The sequence below is a fragment of the Paroedura picta genome, chromosome 3 (assembly GCF_049243985.1).
Source record: "Paroedura picta isolate Pp20150507F chromosome 3, Ppicta_v3.0, whole genome shotgun sequence".
Lineage (NCBI taxonomy): Eukaryota > Metazoa > Chordata > Lepidosauria > Squamata > Gekkonidae > Paroedura > Paroedura picta.
Genome location: NC_135371.1, coordinates 10,628,982 through 10,642,278, shown reverse-complemented (window position 1 = coordinate 10,642,278; position 13,297 = coordinate 10,628,982).

Genomic DNA, 13,297 nt, shown 5'->3' with positions numbered 1-13,297 from the left:
GTGAGACTCCTTTGGGTAGAGAAAAGTGGCATATAAGAACCAACTCTTCTTCTTCTTCAGTAATCTCAGGGCTCTCTCAGCCTCACCTCCCTCACAGGGTGTCTGTTGTGGGGAGAGGAAAGGGAAGGCGACTGTAAGCCGCTTTGAGCCTCCTTCGGGTAGGGAAAAGCAGCATATAAGAACCAACTCCTCCTCCTCCTCCTCCTCTTCTTCCTCTTCTTCTTGATTAAGGCGTTTCCCACACTATTGAAGGCATGGTCCCACATCAGGAAAACTGGCTTATATATTCCCTGTCATGTAAGAAGATCATAGTATGACGAAGAATGCTTGTATGACGAAGAATGCTTGTACTTGAAAGCTCACGCTTTGAATAAATCTTTGTTGGTCTTAAAGGTGCCCCTGGACTCTGATTTTATTGGCTTATTTTAAGCACATAAGAAGAGCTCTATTGGATCAGACTAATTGTCCATCTAGTCCAGCATCCTGTCTCACAAAGTGGGGGCACATGCAGCATATCGTGTCATACTAGGATCTGGAAGACCCAGGTTCAAGACCCCGCCCCCCAGAAACCTGCTGGGTTACTTTCAGCTAGTCAGCAAGATGTAGTAGTTAAGACTGGGGGACTTTAATTGTGGTCTTGATTCCCCACCCCTCTTCCACATGCAGCTAGCCCAATGACCTTGGGCCAGTGACAGTTCTCTCAGAACTCTCTCAGCCCCACCTACCTCACAGGGTGCCTGTTGTGGGGAGAGGAAGGGAAGGCAATTGTAAGCTGCTTTGAGACTTCTGAGGGTAGAGAAAAGTGGGGTATAAAAACCAGGTCTTCTATTCATATATTTTCTGTCTAACCTCATAGGCTTTTTACGTTCCATGTAAACTGCCTTGAGCCTCAGGAGAAGGCGGTATATACAATACAATAATTTTTTAAAAAAACGAATAAATATTGTTGCTGTAAGGATAAAATGAAGAGGTGAATGATATAAACCACTTTTGGAGAGAGCGGCAAGGGATATATCAAGCAAATAAGTTTTTAAAAAATCCTCTCCCCTTGTTCTAGTGCTTGAAGCATTGTTCTGCCGACTCAATTTCCAGTAGTGAAGCACAGCTGGAAGAAAATTGCAGGAAATTCCAGAGCACAGGAGACAGAGTCATGGGAGACGCAGGGCTGAGTTTCCCTCACCAGTCTTTAAATACAGCCTCAGCACTCCCATGAGGCCCTGGGAAAGGATGCTATGCATTGCATAGTGGGAATTTTGGCTTAATGTGAAACAGGGCTGTTACCTGCAAGACGTATTCCCTGAGTTCACATAGGGCTGCCACCTGGTTATGGTCAGGGCATTTTTATCAAGGCCAGCGTTTGCTGGCAGGGGCTCATAGGAATTGTAGTCCATGGACATCTGGAAGACCACAGGCTGACTACCCCTAATCTAGGCCTGTTGGCAATCACCGAAAATGTCATCCCAGAAACGTGGCAAAGAGCGAAGATACAGCCAGAACTGCATTTTCCGTGGAAATGAATGAAAGATCCAGGAAGATGGGAAGGGGTGTGTGTGTGTTGCTGAATGATAAGCTGGGGGTATAGAGAAGATGTGATGTTTGTTTTCACATATTCTCACAGCTGCGTGGATCCATTCAGGCTCTACATTCATGACACACCTGTGTGGGCAACAAAGAACTCAGGAAAGAAAGCCATCACCAGGAGACATGGCCATACGCAATAATTTCAACTCATCACCAGTTAGACCCACAGGAAAGAAAAAACCCACATGACACCCTTGAACTTGACACAGAGCCATTCAGCACATATAGCAAAGAATAAAAGACCCGAAGAGACAGATTGTAGAAACAAAGAAGGGAGGAACCGTTTCCCCCTCAGAGTCCCCTGTTCTCATGCAAACCAAACAGGTACTTCTGCTACCTAGGATTGTTGCCCTGAGGGCTCAAGGAGATGACGCACAGTGACTAGTGTTTCTTTTTCTCCGAAAACCAGGCATGAGGGGCCCCAGTTTGGACTGGCTCAAGGAAAGGAGAGGACTAAACCTTGCCCCCCAATACACTACATTTGCCCCATCTGAAATGGCCCTAGAGAACTCCTGATTACCTTGACAGGACAAACATGGTGTGACGTCTGTGTGAGCTGTAATTGTCCACAGCAGTCAAAATGGGCCCTACCACGATCATGCAGATATAGGGCAACACTCAGCAGCTCCAGCCACAGATAGAGTCACGTTTCTCGGTGTTTTTGTTTTTTTCCAGAAATTCACCCTGTGTATTACTCTGATCTTTGTCTGAACCTAATGGCTCCCCGTCTCTTTGGTAACATGACTGTATTACCTCAGGCAGCAGATTTTGTGGACCAGCAAAGGCAGCAATTTTTAAATTACTTAATTGACTGTGACGTAGTGCATTTGAGAGGCCCAGTTTCAGATCCCCATTTTGCCATGGAAGGCTGAGGGGTAAGTTCAAGCTAGTCACACAGCCTAGCCAACCTGCTGTGCAGATGAGGAGAGAAGAATCATATGAATCTCTTAGAGTCCCCACAGGGGAGATAAGCAGGGGGTAAATTATGTAAAATAAAGTTATTTTACTTTTGTTGAGAGGTTGGTGAGACATAAATCTCTCTCACACACTCTCTCTCTCTGGCAGAGGCTCATGGGAATTGTAGTCCACGGGCATCTGGAGAGCCACTGTTTAGCCACTCCTGAGAGATACACATACACACACACACAAAACATACCTTCTTTGGTTTTTCTTCACCAAAAATGTCGCATAAAAAGCTTTTGTGGTGTGCCGTGATTAAAATGTCAGACTGGAACTAGGGGCTTTGGTTAGAATCCCCCACTCAGAGGGCCAAAACACACGTGACAGAAGCTATGGGCCCATCCTGTAGCCACCACCACCATTTTCAAAGCATTTGTTATAGTTCTTTAAAACTACCTGCAAGGCTCCAATCTTGTGGTTTCCTTGACCGATTTCTTGTGGCATAAATGCTGGTGGACTATAGCATGAAATATAGCATGAAATAAGGGAGTTCAACACCAGGGGCCTCTTGGGTGTTCCTGGCGACCCATTGAAACCACAAGATAGGAGTCAATGTTAGTAGCCCCAGCTATTCAGCCTTCAAAACCAGTCTTCCATTTTCCAGAATGAGAAAAGATATGCTCATTATTAAGCGTGGAGGTAAAGAAGACAAGAGAGCTTTGTGACTTTGAGGTCTGAAACACACCTTGTCGCCCCACCTGTTTCCATGACCTTGAAGAGGAAGCACATCTAACCAGCACCTTTCTGTATAGAGAAAGGATGTCAGCCCAACAATACGAAGTGCCAGGACACAGGGTGGGGGCAAGAGCAGGGAAGATCATTAGAACCCAAATAGAAGAAAACAAGGAAGAAACAAAGAGGGAGAAAATAAATAGCTCAATTGTATCAAAGATAAAAATAAGACTGCAGCATTATATGATCTCTCTAGTACATTCATCCCCCACCCATCCTTCAAGGACTTTGGGAGCGGTGCACACAGTTCTCTGTTCCCCTGCAGGGACAGCCACCCTGCGGGGTAGGTTTAGCTGACAGTATGGTGACTGACTGGCCCAAGGTCACCCAACAAGTTTCGTGGAATAGTGGAGATCTGAATCCAACTCTTCCAGATCCTAGCTATGATTAAAATGATCATACACTATTGTTAAGCTGAGTCCATTTGAAAGCGAGATCTCTGCATAAGTTACCTTTTCCTTTTGTATTACTTTGCTAGAGGAATTTGGAAACCCACTACCTTGAAATATCTAGGACTGAATCAAACGAAAGTGTGATTCTACACACATTTGAACATTAGACAGTCTTGTCACTGAAGAAACATTGGTGAAAACGTTGTATAAACCGGTGCCCATTTCAATAAGCTGTTCTGAATACACTTGTTAAAGAGAATTAAAGGATTAAAGTGCAGCCGAGTGTTCAGTTTTGCTTTGAATGTCCTATTAATGATTAAAATGATAATATGTAGGATTAATTTGCTGTTATTTTTATGGAGCCCTGACCTACATGTAGTCTGCATGGAGTTTTTTAGCCAGTCCCAGTTTGAATGAATCTCTCCCGCCTACACCGAATTCGATTAACATTTTAATTTGGAGTGCTTTAAATTTTCCCTCTGCAACATGTATGATTGATCTGGAGTGACCCTACCTTTCCCCCGCGATATCCAGAAGTGGATATAACCCACAATATTTGAAAACCCGGGATCAGCAAGTATGCAGAGTTTTACTTTTTTCGAATTAACTCCCTTCTCTGTGCCCCGCAGCAAAGCAGTCTTCCCTGATTGGCCAGGGCGTCAGTTCAAAGTCTTCCTGGTTCCCAGTTGCAAGGCTTCCCTTAAAGTGACTGCGCTCCAGAAGCCCTAACTTCTCTCAGCAGAGATTTGCCTCTTGTTATTTCCCTCTCCTCTGCTGCCTCCAATCCTCTCCCCTCCCCCTCGTTCAAGAAAAGAAAAATACTCCTGCTGTGTTTACCTTTCCTCCCCTTTCTGAATTTCCCCAATCAAGTGCAGAACACTTTCTGTTTCAATTGAGGGGGGGATAGAGGAAGACCAGAGTTCAAATCGATCTGAATTCAGCAGGATCCACAACGGAAAAAACAAAGTAAGTGCAGAACCAGCTCAGAGCTTGGAAGCTAAGCACAGTTGGCCCTGGTTAGTACTGTAATAGAACACAAATAGAATAGAATACAAATATAGTGGCCCAAGCCAGCCCAAATGCTTTAAAGTAGCGGTCCCCAACCTTTCTCAGGTCAGGGACCGCCTCCGGAGTGAATGAAGAGCCGACGGCCCGGGTGCTGCGAAAACACGCATGTGCAGTTACCGCGCATGCGTGTTTTTGCCACCAGGTGGCACTAACGCGCATGCACAGCAACTGCACGTGCGCGTTTTCGCCACTAGGGGTGCGCCTGCCTCTTCTCTTCCTTCTTGCTGCCGGCGGGGGGAGGCAGGCGTGGCTGCCGGCGGCCCGGTACCGCGGCCTTTGCGGCCTGCCACCGGGCAGCGGACCGGGGGTTGATGACCCCTGCTTTAAAGTACCATCCTTTTCAACTACAAGGTCTTCAGCATGACCATGACACATCAGAACACAAAGCTTTCTCCTCTCCCTGCATCCCAGTCTTGACCAATCTCTTCCTTGACACCTTAGACCTTGCTCGTGCCCAGCACCCCTTTCAATTTGGAGGGAAGTGGGTATGGGCCAGCAGCAGAATTTTCCCTGCCAGATTAATTAGTTTTAAACCAAACCAAACCACACGCAAACATTGTTCTTGAGGGATCCGAAACAGGCAAAGCAGTCCATTTGCCAGGAACCGCATCTGTTGATAACAAACAAAAAAGGAACCTTGGCTCCCGTGAAGTCAAACAAGCCATCATGGCTTCACAACCACCATGTAAAGTAGATGAGTATTATTCTAGGGACAGACTCATAGATGCTGCTGATGTAAGAGGTGGAGATCCTGTAATGTTGCATGGAACAGTTAATTGGTAGTGGTATTTCCCAACACATATATTTATTGTATTTCTAGATAGGTACCACATGATCTCTCCTGTGATTAAAAGGAAATTGAAAAATACATGGAAACAATGTGCCAAATAACAATTATACTCGATACAAAATGACCTTTTATTGGGGTGGGGTATCTCCAGTGTACATGGATTAGCACCACAGGCAGCTAGGCATAGAAGTCTTAGAAGAAACCATGCATTTACGATATGGTCCACTGTATCCGAAGAACTGTGCTTGCACACGAAAACTTATACCTTGAATGTGTTGGTCTTACAGGTGCTACTGGACTCCTACGTTGTTCTGCTGCTTCAGACCAGCGTAGGTACAGACGTGGATCCATGGTCCAGCACTGACTATCAAGGGAAAAATACAATTGTTCTAAGAATCCTCTGATCTAGTATCTGGATTCTTCTCTCGAGACATGTTGTAAGCTGTAAGGTACAGGGCTTAGCCATAAGATTGAAAATTTTATTGGGAAAGCTGGGTGGGGTGAGTGGGGGAGACAGCAATTAATCCATGCCATAATTACCACCATGGGAGCGTCCTAAGTTACACCTGCTTGCAAATCACTTCCTCCATACTAGAAGCTATTTCCTAATACAGGAATGCTGGGGATGCTGGGGATGTTGAGCCAGTCTTAGGCTGCAGAGGGGAGGGGATTCCTCTCAAAGAGCCTGCTGTTTGAAGAAGGCCTCAAGCTCTGCCTCAGTAGAGTGGCAGAAAACATGCCACTGTGTGGTGAAATAACATCTTGGTATTTAAAGAAATTATTATTCTTGTCCCATATCTATTTAGACCCAAATCCTTCTGTACTAGATATTATACCCCCTGAGTTCTGAGAGCCAGCTGGGTGCTGTGGTTAATAGCGGCAGCCTCTAACCTGGAGAGCCAGGTTTGATTCCCCACTCCTCCTCCACATGCAGCCAGTTGGGTGACATTGAGCACAGAGCTGTTCTTACGGAGCAGTTCTGTCAGAGCTCTCTCAGCCCCACCTATATCACAGGGCGTCTGTTGTACGGAGAGGAAGGGAAAGTAATTCTAGGCCGCTTTGTGACTCCTTAGGAGTCTGCGGAGGGTGGGGTTTGGGGAGGGGAGGGACTTCAATGGGGCATAATGCCAAACCATCCCCTTTCTGAGGGGGCATTTTTTCGGGGAACTGATCTCTGTTGCCTGGAGATCAGCTGTAATTCTGGGGGATCCGCAGATCCCACTGGGAGGCTGGCATAATTACTTGTCGTTGTTTCTTGCTTTCGAGTCGCAGCTGACTTATGGCAACTCCGTAGGTTTTTCAAGGCAAGAGATCTTCAAAGGTGACTTGCCATTGTCTGCTTCCATGTCATGACCTTGGTTGTCCTTGGTGGTCTCCCATCCAAATACTAGCCAGGGCTGACTTTGCTTAGCGTCCGAGATCAGGCTAGGTTAGGGATATCCAGGTTGGGGCATTACAATCACTATAGTGAAGGGCAGGAAAGACCACCAGCAGGTCTGAAAAAGCCAAGCCGACAACGAAGCAACCAAGACCGCTTGACCTGTAGAATCAAAGCCTCTGCCACAGTCTGCGATAGAAAAGAAAGAAAGGAGAGAGTTACTACAAATGGTCACTCGCATCTCTGGTCTCTTTGTGCATCTTCAAGGAAGGGGAAACCACACCCTCCTCTGTGCACAAGCAGCTGTTACATGATTGTCCACAAGTTATCTGATTCCGTTTTTTGTCATGCGGGTCAAACTACGGCTGACAAAATAAAATAACAAATTAAAGATTGATTATATAGTGTGCACATACAAACTTAAAAACATTAGGTGTGTGAACGTCATACTGTACAATTTACAAGCATTCCAAGTGGATTAATATGTCCCACGGACCACATGAAACCAGATGCATTTCATCCTCAACAGCCTTTCTCAGTGTTCAGAAATGTATCATCTATACAGAAAACAAATCCAGAGAGTATTATATGTTTTTTCACAACCAGGTGTTGTTCTCTCCTGTGCTGTGTGATTCGGTTTCTCCTCATGATGCGTGGACTCCAAGGACATCTTCGATCTGGTACCCCATTTCCAGAAGCTAAGGACAAATGTCACATCAGCCTTCAGTTTTACATGGGTGCCTACTAGATAATAAATATTTAATTTCTTATTTTGTTTTATTTGTTGTGGATTGCCCCTCCTGAGAAAACTGGAATATTTGGGGCTGAGTTTGTTCCCCCTCTTTTGCTGTTTCTTCCCTTATCCATGCCTCCTTTGCTGTGTGCGGCAGTCCGTTTTCTCGACCCTGATCTTCTACTTATTAGCTGGGCTGGTGAAGGCGGGGGGAGAGTGGGAGAGCATAGATGGCAGCTGCTGAATACAGCTCCGAGCCTTGGAAACCCCCTTTTGCTAATCTGTCTCGGAAGGGGGAGGGTGGTGGGTAGCCACGATAACAGATGCTACACGGTATTCTCCGGAGCTTTGGCATCCGGCCTCATTTCCTCGCCACGGCCCTCAAAGGAATAGGAGGCAGCCCTTGAACAAATATCAGGATTATAATGTCTTGGTCAGATTTATGAAGGGGGCAGAAAGCAGCACCTTCTCTCTTTCCCAGACAAAAGCTCTGTGGCTTTAACAGCTTGCCCTCCCCCCCCCTCCATCAAACTTACTTGACCTCATGATGGGGGACACCTTTCCCTGCCTAACTTGTCCAACATGTCCCTCTTGACGGCACAGAGAAGAAGAGAGGATTGGGTTTTTGTTCCCCACTTTTTACTACCTGATGAAGTCTCAAAGCGGCCTACAATCACCTTCCCTTCCTCTCCCCGCAACAGACACCCTGTGAGGGAGGTGGGGCTGAGAGAGTTCTGAGAGAACTGTGACTGGCCCAAGGTCACCCAGCTGGCTGCATATGGAGGAGTGGGGAATCAAACCCAGCTCTAAACTGAGTTATGTCCTTCCAAGCCTATTGAAGACAAGGCAGGCTGTAACTCTGGATAGGACTCCACTTGCTCCTGTGCGAACAGGAGGTGGTGACAGGGGTGTCCTGGCTTGTGGCAACAAAATACATTACACTGGCCCTGAATTTGCCCTGTCCAGGCTAGTCCCATCTCATCAGATCCTGAAAGTGGGGTCAGCCCTTGTTAGTACACGGATGGAAGCCACCAAGGAAGTCCCGGGCTGTTCTGCAGAGGCAGGTGATGGCATGCCACCTCTTTCTCTCTTGCCTTGACAACCCTACCGATTTGCCATTCGCTGACTGAAACTTGATGGCTCTTTCCATCGTCATAGGTTCACAGGAACAGGTTGTAAGGACTCGGCCTCAGTCTAGATAACAAGATGCTTTTTGTCTCTTACATGCGCGCTGGGCGCCTGCGATAACAATGGCATCTTAATTGCATTGGAAATTTTAATCTAATTAGATTTTACATTGTGTTTTGGAATGCTATGTGGTTTTAATTATACTGTGATCTGCTCCAAGTCTGCCAAGGGAGGGCAGAATACAAGTGTAAATGATAACTAACTAAATAAATAATGGGGATAGATCCATTCTACTGAGCAAAATCTGAAGCCAGCTTCTGTTGGTGGTTCTGAGGCTGGAGACAGCCTCCCTGTCCAGTGGTTGGATCCACCCCTGTGGTATCCTGTGAACCTAGCTTGTACAGATGCATGCAAGAGAGCATCCACTCCTTGTCCAAATACTCAACTACTGCAATATTGTTGTGTCCCGGGTGGACTCAATTAATCCCTTAAAACAACGTTAATCTACACAATTAACCACTTGTACCACAGTCTCTAGGGCCTCTTGTGGCACAGGGTGGTAAGGCAGCCGACATGCTGTCTGAAGCTCTGACCATGAGGCTGGGAGTTCGATCCCAGCAGCCGGCTGAAGGTCGACTCAGCCTTCCATCCTTCCGAGGTCGGTAAAATGAGCACCCAGCTTGCTGGGGCGTAAACGGTAATGACTGGGGAAAGGAAATGGCAAAACCACCCTGTATTGAGTCTGCCATGAAAACGCTGGAGGGCATCACCCCAAGGGTCAGACATGACTCGGTGCTTGCACAGGGGATACTTTTACCTTTACCTTTTACCACAGTCTCTAAACCTTGTTCTAGAAACAAGATAATGTTATTTTGGAGCATGTCAACACATTACCAGTTGCTTAATACTCTAAAACAGGGGTAGTCAAACTGTGGCCCTCCAGATGTCCATGGACTACAATCCCCATGAATTGACTACCCCTGCTCTAAAAGATAAGGAAATGTCTCTAAATTGTAAATTTCTCACTAGAGATTATAGAAATTTGGTGTTTTATGTGTGAGTGAAGCTTAAGGGAACAGCACCTCCAGCAATTCATGTTCAGACATCTTTTATAAATATCAACATCTTCTAAAACTTCTAAAGGTAGAACAGAGAAATGGTGACTTATCAGAGAAAGTATTTTAAAACAAATGTACTAATACTCTCTAGTATACCAGTACATGCTTCTCTGCTCCAGTGGTCAAGACAGACCTAGTTCAAGGCATCCATAAGCACCTTAGGAGGCTGTTGTTATGGAGACACTTTCTCCTCAGTTATAACATTCCCTCCCATCTGAGGTAATCCGATCATTGACTCCTCTTCTTCCACTTTTCAAATCACCACAGAATCCACTATTGTAAACTCTGACTAATGTCCTTGCATACCCACAGGGCCCTCCCTTGAACCAGCTGGATAATTACTCGTTTTCATTTGTTGTGTAGTTTACCTACTGGTATCCAGGGTGAATCTCTTGTATGGCTAAGATAAGACATCTAACGTGTGCGTATGTTTATCAAGGCTAAAAAAGAACAGATCACCTGTATTTCCCAGTGGCAAAATCCTGAAGCTATAGGATGGTGGCTATTTTTGTTTATGATACTGCCTGTAGGTTTATTATGTGAGCACAGGTTTTATTGGAGCTTTTCTTCCCCACTTTGAGCCAGTTCATGACACTGCTCATTTTGATTTTTAATTACAAATGTAGTTTTGCAATAATATGGATGCTTTAGGCTGATCCTACATTAAGCAGGGGGTTGGACTAGATGGCTTTTATGGCTCCTTCCAACTGGGATTCTATGATTTAAAAGGAGGGTAACAAGGGCTTGTTACAACATGGTAAGGAGTACTCAAGCTTGACCACGCAAGTAAAGGAACAAAATCTGATTATTAACCACTGGTTAAGTGTTGGGAAAAAGCCAAAGAATTAATTAGGTTGGAAACAAAAGGGCAAAATGAAAATTGCGAAAAGAAGTGGCATTTTTTTCCCGGAAGATAACTTACTTCCAAGGAGATAAACAGTGGAATTGTGCCTGCGGAGATGGATTTTGATGAAGAAGTTAGCACTATTTTGAATGCTGCATGGAACTATCATTTTGAATCTTCTTGCAACTCAATCAGTGTCAAAAGGAACTGCCCCAAGAAGACCAGTTCGATAGGGGCAGTTTATAAATGTAAGGATAGTTTTACTCTCTCTCTGAACTGGCCCACAAAGTCTCTGATGGCTGAGACAGAAACTTCGACCTATATTTTAGTAGCTGCATTGACTGCCAGCTGAATTTTGGATCAGGGTCAAAGTTTTGGTTTTGACCTTCAAGGCCATAAGGGGTCTGGGTCTTGCATATCTGAGGGACTGCCCCCAGGAGAGCTCTTTGATCATCAAGTACCAATATGCTATCTGTCCTGGACCCCAAAGAAGTTTGTTTGGCCTCGACCATGGGCAGGGCTTTTTCAGCCCTGGGACGCAACCCGGTGGAACATGCTGCCATCAGACCTGGGCCCCAACAGAACTATCACAATTAGAATCACAGAATCATAGAGTTGGAAGGGGCCATACAGGCCATCTAGTCCAACCCCCTGCTCAACGCAGGATTAGCCCTAAGCATCCTAAAACATCCAAGAAAAGTGTGTATCCAACCTTTGCTTGATGACTGCCAGTGAGGGGGAGCTCACCACCTCCTGAGGCAGCCTATTCCACTGCTGAACTACTCTGAATGTGAATTTTTTTCCCCTGATATCAAACCTATATCGTTGTACTTGTAGTTTAAACCCATCACTGTGCGTTCTTTCCTCTGCAGCCAATGGGAACAGCATCCTGCCCTCCTCTAAGTGACAACCTTTCAAATACTTAAAGAGGGCTATTATGTCCCCTCTCAATCTCCTTTTCTCCAGGCTGAACATTCCCAAGTCCCTCAACCTATCTTCATAGGGCTTGGTCCCTTAGCCCCAGATCATCCTCCTCGCTCTCCTCTGTACCCTTTCAATTTTATCCACGTCCTTCTTGAAGTGAGGCCTCCAAAACTGCACACAGTACTCCAGGTGTGGTCTGACCAGTGCACACAGTATTCCAGGTGTGCAGGGCCTGCAAGATGGCACTGTTCCACCAGGAGTATGGTTGAAGCCAGCGCACATAATAAAACCAGTGGGTCCTCCTAATCCTCTCAATACATTCCTCTCTCAAAAAACTTGTCGGCATAATTGACCAGTGACGTAAGTCAGATGTAAAACCAACTGAGAAACTCATGGAGCGAATGGAATGATGGTTTTAGTACGTATGGTTTTAATGAATTATTATGTCAATTTCACTATGTTGTACACTGCTGAGTCTTAGAGGGAAGGCCGGGTAATAAATCTCATAATAATAATTCTATCCTCTGGTAGATGCTCTGAAAGACTCAGAAAATTTGGCATAATTTTTTGAGTGTCAGAGCTCATTTAATCAAATGCTTTAGGAATGTGAATCCATTGGCCCCGTTCCATGTATAAAACAGAAAGGGAGGGGAGGGAACGTTACAATGAGTGGCTGAGACGGAAATGAGAAGTCAAAACAGCGCACAATTCACACAGCTCGGGGGTAAGACGCTCCCAACTCTTGTTAGACAATCAAAATGTAAAACACAGTGGAGGAGAAGGTGAGACAAGCAGATACAGGGAACAAAATAACCCAGCCTGTGTATACAAGCTAGGAACCTTAGAGGTTGAGCAGCAGTGCATACAGTGGATGAGCGATAGGGTTGTGAGTGCCCTGCATGGTGCAAGGGGTTGGACTAGATGACCCAGGAGGTCCCTTCCGACTCTATGATTGTATGATTGCTAAATGTTGAAATGCAAGTATTTTTACTATTTGTGTGCACATTCTAAGATTTTTAAAACATCAGTACTAATTAGAGTATTGCACAGATCCATATTGACACATGAATAAAATGACCTAATACAAGGGGCCAGCCGCGTTTCGGGGTCTTCCGCAGTGGTCTGATACTAAAATGCCCTGCGACGCTTCATTGGTAGTGAAGCGAATGCCTTTCTTAGTAACATTTGCAAGATTTGTCTTCTCTGTCACACTGCTTGCTGGAGGTCTGCATTGACTTAATACTGAGTAATCCCACTGAAGGTTTCATTGAGAAAATTGGCCCATAAAGAACTCATAGCAGACTATGCCAGAGTAAGGGTCGTTCTCTTTCCCTGGGATCCCTGCTTGGCTTTTGCTGCTACAGAGTGCAGCCATGGGCACCCGACTGGAATCCCCATCCTCCCCCGTCCCCGCCCCTGCGACCGGCTGTGCATGAGAAAGGAAACAAGGATCCAGTCCAACGAAACCAACCCAGGTGACGAGGAGGCTGCGGAAGGAAAGGGCCGGAGCAGGAGGCTTCTTGGGTGATTCTCCCCCTCGCAGAGTTTCCTTGACTCTCCAAAGCGCCGTTCCACAAGACGTCTACTAAAGTTAAACAGTTACCAGCGTGTCCACCAGTTCCTAGGGAAACCTGAGCCGGATTCCGGTT